This window comes from Cynocephalus volans, chromosome 7 (genome assembly GCF_027409185.1).
Source record: "Cynocephalus volans isolate mCynVol1 chromosome 7, mCynVol1.pri, whole genome shotgun sequence".
NCBI classification, from domain to species: Eukaryota; Metazoa; Chordata; class Mammalia; order Dermoptera; family Cynocephalidae; genus Cynocephalus; species Cynocephalus volans.
Window position 1 is genome coordinate 43,151,051 of NC_084466.1, and position 11,101 is coordinate 43,162,151.

Below are 11,101 nucleotides of genomic sequence, written 5' to 3' on the forward strand. Positions count from 1 at the left end.
ATACCTACATCTTTCAGTACACCTATCTATTCAGTTTTCTACAGAGTACAGTGCGATTACAGAATTATGATCATGGCACTTTCTAGTTTTAACTGAGTAACTATTTCCCATTTATTTTTCATTAGAAACCAAAACCCATATGTATATTCTATAGTGCCATGGATGACTTAATCCATTGCCTACCTACGAGCCTCACTTCCCCCATCACTCTGCCTTCCTCTAATTGCTAATTGCTCCAGTTGTCTGCAGTGATATTAGTTATTTTTGTAAGTGACACCCTTTCCCTCATATTTTTGTACTCCAAGATGACATCCCAATTACTCTTCAGAACCAAAAAAAAAAAAACCCCAGCATGCCTACCTATTAGTAGATTCATTTTCTCTCATCTTTGGAAAGAATATGTGAGCGTCTGAGAGATGTATATTTTATGGACCACATAATGACAGATATTTTTCAAGGAACCTTCTAACCTAGCAAGGATAGCACTAGTTTAAAAGAAACTATGTGAAAAATTCAATTTTTCTCAGGAAAAAAATTCAGAAATGGAAAATGAATTAATATAAAATATAAAATATGCACATCTCAGTTTTTTATTCTTTTTCCAAATACATATTTTATAAATGCAGGATGGATTCAATTTTAAATATTGTTTGAATTTCACCACAAGTTGAACATGAAAGGAAACCAAAATATATCTTAACTGATCTAGAGATTTGCTAAATTTACTGGACAGGTAGAAACAAGTTCAAAAATCATAAATAACAATATACTTATAAGCATCTAAATTTTTGAACATCAAAAACATCTAAAATAATAATTTTTCAGGTTCAAAATTCTATTACTTTACATAAGCAATACTCACTTTATAAACTCATATTATATTCAAATATTCATACATTCTTATATTCTAACAAAACTGGACACTAAGGTAACAGCATATAATAGAAACTTCCATAAGACCTGTATCTTGATTTAAATGGTGTAAGCTTTAAGCCATTGCAGGCAACTGAATTAAGAATGTTAACAATCAGTTGTATCTAAGTCAAATCTATCCAAGTAATGCTTAAAACAAACTTTATAACTAAGTTAAAATGCTACTGAGTATATTTTAACTAATGATCTTCATAGTTTACATTATGATTATAAAATTAATTTTCTTTTCTTTTTTGGCTGTCAAAATTTTTTATTGAAATATTTTCCTTCATCCTTAATTACCTGGGCATTCCATTGTACCACTGTTGATGTCATCTATGATGCCATGTGAGTGATGCTCTTAACATTGCATCTCACAGACTGGGTAGTCCCCAGGATCTCTTTAATGGTTCCAGAAATTTCTCTGGCTAAAAGACAGGTGCTCCATCTGTTAGGCAATGCTCACAATCTTATCAAAAGTGATATTTCTATTGTGTTTAAAGTTTTTCTGTTTCTTTCTGTCTCTTGGTGGTTCCTTGAGGGATTTGATAATCAGAGCAGAGGCAGACAGTACCACCTCAACCTGGACTTGTCTATTCTGAATGATCAGTTTCACTGTAATCCTCAGACTCTTCCAGCCACTGGCTGCCTTGGTAACATCATTAGCAGCCTTTTTTGGAGACAGACCCAGGGGGCCAATCTTGGGGTTCAGGGCCAAGTTGGCACCAACTTCCTCACAAGTGTACCTAAGGTACAGGAATTTAATTTCCTTAGGGTTGAACTTAGGCAGCATAATGGAGACAGCTGGTGTCAAATAGGCCAGATGGGATGAGCTAAGAAAGTTGCACTTTGGCGTCCTCTGAGCCAAGAACCAAAAAGCTAAAATTACTTCTCAACCTTTAAAATATATAAGGAAGCATTCATTTTAATAAATTTATTTGATGGTATTAATTTATTTTAGTGAATTCTATAAAGAATCCACAAAGATCTGTATTTAAAACTTATACTTTATCATTTATTTTTATAGTTTATTTTTTAAAGATATAAATATTAGTAATGTCAAATGATTCTTTAAAAGTTAAGATGTGATAATTCAAACTCTATTATTCTTCTAGTATCAGTCCAGATAGGCTAGGTATAAAATCATCACCAAAGGTTCAAAAGCCCTTTTATACAAATATTTAATTATTTCTTCTGTTAAATCCACTGCATATTTCATGAATCTATAGGGCACATATTTTCTTAACATTCCAGTGTAATTAATATAATACTACAGTATTGTATTTAATAATACATTATTATATGTTATGTTATGTTATTTAATTTGCATGTACACAAAACACTGTAATTGTTTATATAACATTTTATCTATGTAAATGCATATGAATATTTATTACAGTTACACAGCTTGCACATTTTTCGTATTTGTATTAATTTTAAATCTATAAACATTTTTATGATATGTAGGTTTAGTGCTTTTAAGTGCAATGAATAGATTTCCTAGTCATTAATTTTATAATATGTTACTCTCAAAATAAATATACAAACAATTGGTAAAACGTCAACATTTAAATCACATAAAAATTGTTGTTACCTAAGTAATATCTAGGATGGTTACTTATATTTTAAAAGATGTGTTCAGGTCAGCTGGCTGATGTGTCTTATTTATATTGTTGTGGTTGTTATGCTGATTATGGATGATGATAGCCTTAAAATCACAAAATCATAAATAACAAGTTACCTCAGGGAGGCCAGACATAAGGGTGAGGAGGGCATTGCTATTTGACTTTCCAAAGTCTGAAGTTAAAACTAAAGCCAGGCAAAAGTATTTTTCTGAATGCCATGTTGGGAGTCTTGATGCATATGATTCTACATATGCATATTTTATTAAATCCACATTTCTACTGTGGCAAGAAGCTAAAACCAAAGTGATTTTCCATCAATAAGAAACTCATTTAGCACAGCTGCAACAGCTGCCAAGGTGAGCTAAGACCCAGAACTTAGTCTTAGGCCCTGGGAGGGAAGCGCCCATAGGCCCAGCAGGCATGGAGGTGATCTGAGACCTGTGGTACTGGGGGCTCAGTCTATGGCTGCGGGTTCCAGAAAATGAGCCAAGGTTGTGTATTATAGCCACTGCCATAAGGTGAACTGCCATAAGGTGAACTGTCACCACAAGGACAGTTCACCACCACAGTAGCAGCCAGAGACACTCTGCAGGCAACCTGCTGCTCACTTGACTACATTGATATAAGAAGAGTCACCAGTAGAGCCAACAGAGAAAGAAATCTTTATCCTCATAGCCAACCCCAGAGCAATAGAGGAAGCAAGTCCTCTACTAGATGACCAAACATCAATGAAAAAAATACAAGAACTACAAACAAACAAGCAGATATGACACCGAAAGAATACAGCAAAGCTCAAATTTCAGGCCCCATAGAACTGGGGATCCTTGAAATGTCTGAAAGGCAATTCCGAGCAATGATCTTAAGAAAACTTGAAGAGATAAAAGAAGACTCAGAGGACACAATGAAACAAGAAAAATATCAAGAAGAAGAAGAAGGAGGAATTTTACAAAGAGATTAATACCTTTAAAAAGGGTGTAGCAGAACTAGAAATGAAAGATCCACTCAGTGAAATAAAAAACACAACAGAAAAATTGAGTAGCAGGATAGAGCAAACAGAAGAAAGAATTTCAGATCTTGAAGATGGTCTTTTCAAAATAACCCAAGCAGACAAATTAATAATAATAATAATAATAATAGTAATAATAATAGTAATAATAATTAAGAATAAAGAAGAAAATCTAAGAGAGATAGCAGAAACCTCAAGCATGCTAACATCTGAATTGTGGGTATTCCAGAAGAGGAGAAAAAAGGAAAAGTTATTGAAAACCTATTCAAGGAAATAATAACAGAAAACTTCCCAGGTGTAGGGAAAGATACAGACCTTCAGATTCAGGAAGCTCAAAGATCCCCAAACAGATTCAATCCAAAAAGATCATCTCCAATACACATTATAGTAAAATTTGCAAAGCTCAAAGACAAAGAGAGAATTCCAAAAGCAGCAAGAGAAATGCACCAAGTCACCTGTGGGGAACCCCCATCAGACTAACAGCAGACTTCTCAACTGAAACCCTACAGGCCAGAAGAAAGTATAATGCTATATTCAAAATAATAAAAGAAAAAAAAATTTGCCAGCCAAGAATACTTTACCCAGCAAGGCTTTCCTTCAGAAATGAGGGACAAATAGTGTATTTCCCAGACTAACAAAAATTGTGGGAGTTCACCACCACATGAACAGCCCTGCAAGAAATTCTCAAGGGAGTCCTTCATCTGAAATCTGAATAATGATGATCACTATCACATATACACAAGAAAAAGCAAAATATGCATTTAAACAAAAATGCCAGTAATAAAGAGAAAGAAGCTAAATCGTGCCACCTCAAGTTTCCAGCTAATATTGAAGAAGAGAAATAAAAAGGGAAGAAATGATCAAAAGATATCTAAATCATCTAAACAAAAAGCAATTAAATGATAAGAATTAGACAATAACTGTCAATAATTACCCTAAATGTGAATGGATTAAACGTCTCATTCAAAAGACACAGAATAATTGATTGGATTAAAAAGCAAGACTGAAGTGTATACTGTCTTCAAGAGACCCACCTCATCTGTAGAGACACACACGGACTAAAAGCGAAGAGATGGAAAAAGGTATAGTACGCAGTCTGAAACCAAAATGAGCAGGAGTAGCTATTCTTATAGCAGGTAAAATAGACTTTAAACTAAACAACTTAAAAAGAGACAAAGAAGGCCACTATACAATGGTAAAAGGATCTATTCAGCTAGAAGACATAACAACCAGAAATATATATGCACCCAATACAAGAGCACAAGATATATAAAGCAAGCACTCTTAGACCTAAACAAAGAAATAGGCCCTAATATGTTAATAGTGGGTGACCTGAACACCCCTCTCTCAATACTGGACAGATCTTCCAGGCAACAAATCAACAAAGAGACACAGGATTTAAACTACACCTTAGACAAACTGGACATGGCAGATATATGCAGAACATTTCACGTAGCAACAATGAAATATACTTTATTTCATCAGCACATGGAACATTCTCCAAGATAGACCACATACTTGGTCACAAATCTAGTCTCAGCAAATTTAAAAAATTATGAAATAATTCCAAGTATCTTTTCAGACCACAATGGACTAAAACTTGAAATTAATAATAAGCAAAACACTGGAAACTATACAAAGACATGGGAACTAAACAATAGGCTCCTTGGACCTATGGGACCTAGAAGAAATTAAACAGGAAATCAAAAAATTTCCCAAAACTAATGAAAATAAAGACACAGCATACCAAAACCAGTGAATATACTGCAAAAGCAGTACTAAGAAGGAAATTTATTACAATAAATGCTTACATCAAAAGAATGGAGAGGCTTCAAATAAGCAACCTAATGCTACAACTCAAAGAACTAGAAAATCAATAACAATCCAATGCTAAAGGTAATAGATGGAAAAAATAATTAAGATCAGAACAGAACTAAATAGAATAGGGACCCAAAACATAATAGAAAAGATCAAGTAAACAAAAAGTTGCTTTTTTGAGAAGATGAATAAAATAGGCAAATCATATGCTAGATTAACAAAAAGAAGAGAGAGGACCCAAACAACAAAAATCAGAAATGAAAAGGGAGACATGACAAGTGATATCACAGAAATGCAAAGAATCATTACAGACTATTATAAACAATTGTATGACAACAACTATAAAAACCTGGAATAAATGGATAAGTTTCTGGACACGTACAAACTACCCAGACTGAACCAAGAACAGATAGAAAACCTGAACAAACCAATAACAAGCAATGAGATTGAAGCAGCAATCAGCAATCTTCCAACAAAGAAAAGCCTAGGACTGGATGGCTTTACAGCTGAATTCTATCAAACGTCTAAAGAGGAATTAATACCAATTCTCCTCAAACTATTCCAAAAAAATAAAAACAGAGCCATCTTCCAAACTCATTCTATGAGGCCACCATAACTCTGATACCAAAACCCAATAAAGACACAACAAAAAAGAAAATTACAGGCCAATAACCTTGATGAACATAGATGCAGAAATCCTCAACAAAATATTAGAATTCAGAATATAGCAACACATTAAAAAAATTATACACCATGATCAAGTGGGATTCATACCAGAGATGCAAGGATGGTTCAGCATATGAAAAACAATTAATGTGATACATCAAATCAACAAATTCAAGAAAAAAATATTTGATTATCTCAGTAGATTCTGAAAAAGCATTTAATGAAATTCAACATCCCATCATGATAAAGACTCTCAACAAATTAGGTATAGAAGGAAAGAATCTCAACACAGTAAAAATCATCTATGGCAAGCCCACTGCCAGTATCATTCTGAATCGGGAAAAACTGAAGGCTTTTCCCTTAAGAATAGGAAAAAGACAAGGATTCCTACTGTCACCACTTCTATTTCTCATAGTAATGGAGGCACTAGCCAGAGCAATCAGGCAAGAGAAAGAAATAAAGGACATCCAGATTGGAAAATATGAAGTCAAACTGTCCCTATTTGCAGATGACATGGTATGATATATAGAAAAACCTGAAGACTCTATCAAAAAACTCCTAAAGCTGGTTAAAATTTTCAGTAATGTTGCAGAATGCAAAATAAATGCTCAAAAATCAGATTTCCATTCCTCTGGGTATATGTCCAGAAGTGGGATTGCTGGATTGTATGGACAATCTATCTGTAGTTATTTGAGAAAGCTCCATACTGTTTTCCATAGTGGTTATATTGCTCCTATACTAACAGTGTAGGAGCATTCCTTTCTCTCCACACCCTCACCGGAATTTGTTATTCTCTGTCTTTTTGAGTATAGCCAGTCTAACTGGGGTAAGGTGATATCTCAATATGGTTTTAATATGCATTTTCTAGATGACTAGTGATATTGAATATTTTTTCATGTACCTTTTGGCCATTTGTATGGCTTTCTTTGAAACATGTCTATTCAACTCCTTTGCCAATTTTTTGAGTTATTTGTTTTATTTACTATGTAATTGCTTGGATTCCCTGTATATTATGGATATCAATCACTTGTTGGGTGCATAGTTAGCAAAATCCTCTGGTAGGTTGTTGTTTCACTCTGTCGATTGTTTCATTTCCTGTGCAGAAGGTTTTTAGTTTGATGTCCCATTTGTTTATTTATTTTCTTTTGTTTCCTGTGCTTTGGGGATCAAGTTCAAAAAGTCTTTGCCCAGACCCACTTCCTAAAGTGTTTCACCTGTATTCTCCATTAGTAATTCTACAGTTTCAGGTCTTATACTTAAGTCTTTAATCCATCTTGAGTTTATTTTAGTATATGGTGAGAGGTACATGTCTAGTTTCATTCTTCTGCATATGGATATCGAGTTTTCCCAGCATCATTTGTTGAAAAGGCCATCTTTCCCCAAGGTAGATTTTTGTTCACAACGTTAATTCTTCCAGTCCATGAGCATGGAATGTCTTTCCATCTTCTTTAATTTCCTTCAGTAGTTGTTTGTAGTTCTCATTGTAGAGATCTTTTACCTATTCGGTTAAATTGATCCCTCAGTGTTTTATTTATTTTTTTTGTGACTATTGTAAATGGGCTTACTTGCATTCGTTGATGTAACCACTGGGCTACATCAGTACCTGGGGCTCTCTCCAGCCATCTTGTCCTAGTTAAAGCATCAGCTTCATCATTTCCTGGACTGGCTAAGGGAAGTGTCCTGTGATGTGGAAAATAGTTACTTCTTTCTCACATCCCAATCTCATAACTCTTGCCATATGGCTTGTCCCAAAACGAGTAGGTGGCCTACCATCCACTTTGATATTTCCAAGTAGAGATCCAGAGGGTTAGAACTTTGACACAGCTCAGCTGTCAGTACAGATGGTTAATGGCCCAGGCTCATTTTTTTTATCATCACCCATACTACTCTCAATTCAGCCCGTTGACTTCTTTGCCTTGTGGCATTTTGATACCACATGGTGTCTGTTAAGGGCTGGACAGCAACAGCTGTCCACAATGCTGAAGGTCCCATGCTTTAGCCATCTGCATACCAAGTTTTTGGTAGGTCCCTGTCCCTCATGGAAACATGTAGCCTCCACCACCAGGGGTAACAGTTGTGTCAAAATTTCCTCCACAATCTCTATTGGGCCTAGCATAGTTTGCAACTCTTTGGACAGAGGACTCACTGACACAATGCTACTTTGTTCTATATATGCTCCCCATTTAGAAGTGGGAGTCTGAGCTACACCCGTTTTAGGTTTGGTGGTCCACGTGCACAGCCAACCTGTTACGGGGTATGTCATCCTTACTAGGACTTTGGCAGTTCCTCTGACAGCTTCAGTGGCTATCAAGGCAGAATGCACAGCTGCTACCTGTTTTTCTATTAGGGTATAACACACTTCAGCACCTTTCCAGAGCTGAGACCAGAATCCTACAGTTGTGTGGAATCAGTCTTGTCTCTGCCACAAAGCCCATCCTAACCCCTCTTGTGCTATATGTACATCTAACTCAAAAGGCTTAGTGGGGCCAGCCACTTTGTAAATCATGTACTTGCTGTATTGCCCTTTTTGTAGCTCAGTAAGCCTGTTCTACTTCATTCCAATCCCAGAAGGCTCCTTTCTTTGTTAATGCATACAGTGGGTGTGCCATTTGGACCATATGGGGTACAAAAGCTCTCTAATACCCCAAAAGTCCCAAATATGTCTGTAGCTGAGCTACAGCTGTTGGTTGAGGGTATGCCTGTATCTTATCTATCATAATTTCTAGGATGACTCTCATCTTACCTGACCAGACCACTCCCAGGAATTTGACTGACAGTCTAGGTCCTTGAACCTTGGCTGTGTTCACGGCCCACCCACATTGTTTCAAATGACTTAGCAGTGTTGGAGCGGCCTATGTTAAATCTGCAAGAGAGTCAGAGGTTAGTAACATGTCACCAATGTAGTGAAACATTGTAACTGTGCTGGGCCTAGTCCATTAGGCTAGGTCCCCAGCCACTAAACCATGACAGATGGTTAGGCTATGTAGATCACCTTGGGCCAATACTTGAAAGGTCCACTGTCTCCCTTCCCAGGTGAAGGTAAACTGATCTTGGCTATCAGCCAAGATTGGAATAGAGAAAAAAGCATTCTCAAGGTCCAATACATAATGATAAGTCCCCAGCTGAGTCATCAGCTGATCCATCAATTGGTGAACTGAAGGCAGAACTTCATGCAAAGGAGGCAATACTTTGTTTAGTTTTTGATTGTCTATAATCATTCTCCAGCTATTTTCACCATCAGGGTTTTTCACTGGCCATCCTGGAGCACTAAATGGGCTATGAGCCAGGAAAATAATGCCAGTTTTCTCTAACTCCAATATAGTGACACTTATCTCTGCATGTCCTCCCGGTAGGCAATACTGCTTTACATTAACTACACATCTTGGCTTGGGCAACACCTGTGGGTGACGTTTAGCATATCCTCATAACACAGGCTTTACTGTCTGTATTCACAATCAAAACTTTCCAACTGTTCTTTGCAGGTGCAAACAATAAAGTACATCCATACCCAAAACGTATTCAGCTACTTGGGATATATATACAGTATATACACGAGGGGGTAATCCTCCTATGCCCAATGGCAATGACACAGCTTTGACCTCAGTAGTATGCCCTCCATACCCATCTGTATGAACTGTGGCCCCTGGAAACTTATCTGGATTTCCATATATCTGCACCTGTATCCACCAATGCCAAAACACGCTGCACATTTGTCCTAGACCAATATATTGCCAATTCAACATGAAGCCTCTGGTCCTCACCTGCCCTCCAAGGGCGAGCACCTTGGCCTGCTCCCTAGTCAAAATGGAACAGTTCACCCTCCTCCTCAGGAGCAACCAAAAAATCTTTCAAATCCACTGAGCATACCTTGCTACCTGTTTCTGGACATTTAGTGAAATGCTGTTCAGGGTGCAATTGCAGCCAGAAGGCAAACAAGACAGCATTTGGCTGCTGGCCAATTTTCTTACTATCAACCCCTGCTGCAAGCAAGTCAAGCCACATCTGCTTATGGCTAGTCTTGCTTGGTCCCCTCAGGATAAAATCCTGAGCATTTCTTGGGGGTTTGGTTTTAGCCACCTTTTGAATCGCTTTTGCTTGTCTTCTATCCTCTACTTCACCCAAGCTGGCTATCATGGTTGTTACCTCATGTATAGGACGACCAATGTATGGGACCAGTATGGCCATCAGTGACCCAAAGGATGTTGACAGGCATTTGCAGCACTATGTTTTTCATGCTGCCTGTAAATTTTTCATCGTCCAGGCCACGGGTATTCACATTAAACATAGACTGCCGCATCCCCAGCTCTGAAATAATTTGGACCAACTCAGCATATGTTTGCCATTTACTAACAATGTTGGGCAGTTCTTCCGCATTCGCCCACACTGTTCAGGCAGCTGCATTCACCCATTTCATTAAGGAGTGATTACCTGGCCCTTGTGCATATCTGTGGCTATTCTGTAGCCATTTCCTCAGCGATGGGTGTATGGTAATGGAGACCAATTTTTCCATCTTCTCACCAGAGCATATTACACTATCCACCCCTAGATCCCATAAGCGTAACAGCCAAGCAGACATGGGCTCTCCCTGTTTCTGCCAAAAGTGTCTCTCCAAGTCATCTAATTCAACCTGGGTATCTGGGACATACTTGGTAAACTGGGTCACCTGTGGTTTGCCCACCAGTTGTCCGCCTGGTCCCATCAGTTGCTCATGCTTCATTTTTCTGATGCACAACAGGTTGTGGTCTCCCCCCACTCACCACTAGGTTTGTCATCTTCCCTGGTGTGAGAAGCAGGAGTGGCCAGTTGCTGCATGTCATCCTCCAACATATTTATCCACACTTTCAAAAACTCTATTTTCTTCTTCAGATCTCGAACAGTTTGCAGTATAGTGAGCAGCAGCCAGGCTCTGGTCAGCAGTAAAGTGGCCACTGAGCACCACACACTCAAGGACAGCCACACTTCCTCCCCTCCCAAGGGGTTCTCCATTGTAGTGCATGGTCTATACTGCCTTCCAGTACAGTGAGCAGAAACCAGATCCTAGTCAACAGGAAAGTGGCCATAGGGCCCAGCATAT

General features: G+C 37.7%; 1 pseudogene; it reads right to left on the minus strand.

Annotated features, from left to right (window-relative positions):
- Positions 1–1,207: 1,207 nt before the first annotated feature.
- Positions 1,208–10,744, minus strand: LOC134381620 (large ribosomal subunit protein uL11-like; annotated as a pseudogene).
- Between the last annotated feature and the right edge of the window lie 357 nt (positions 10,745–11,101).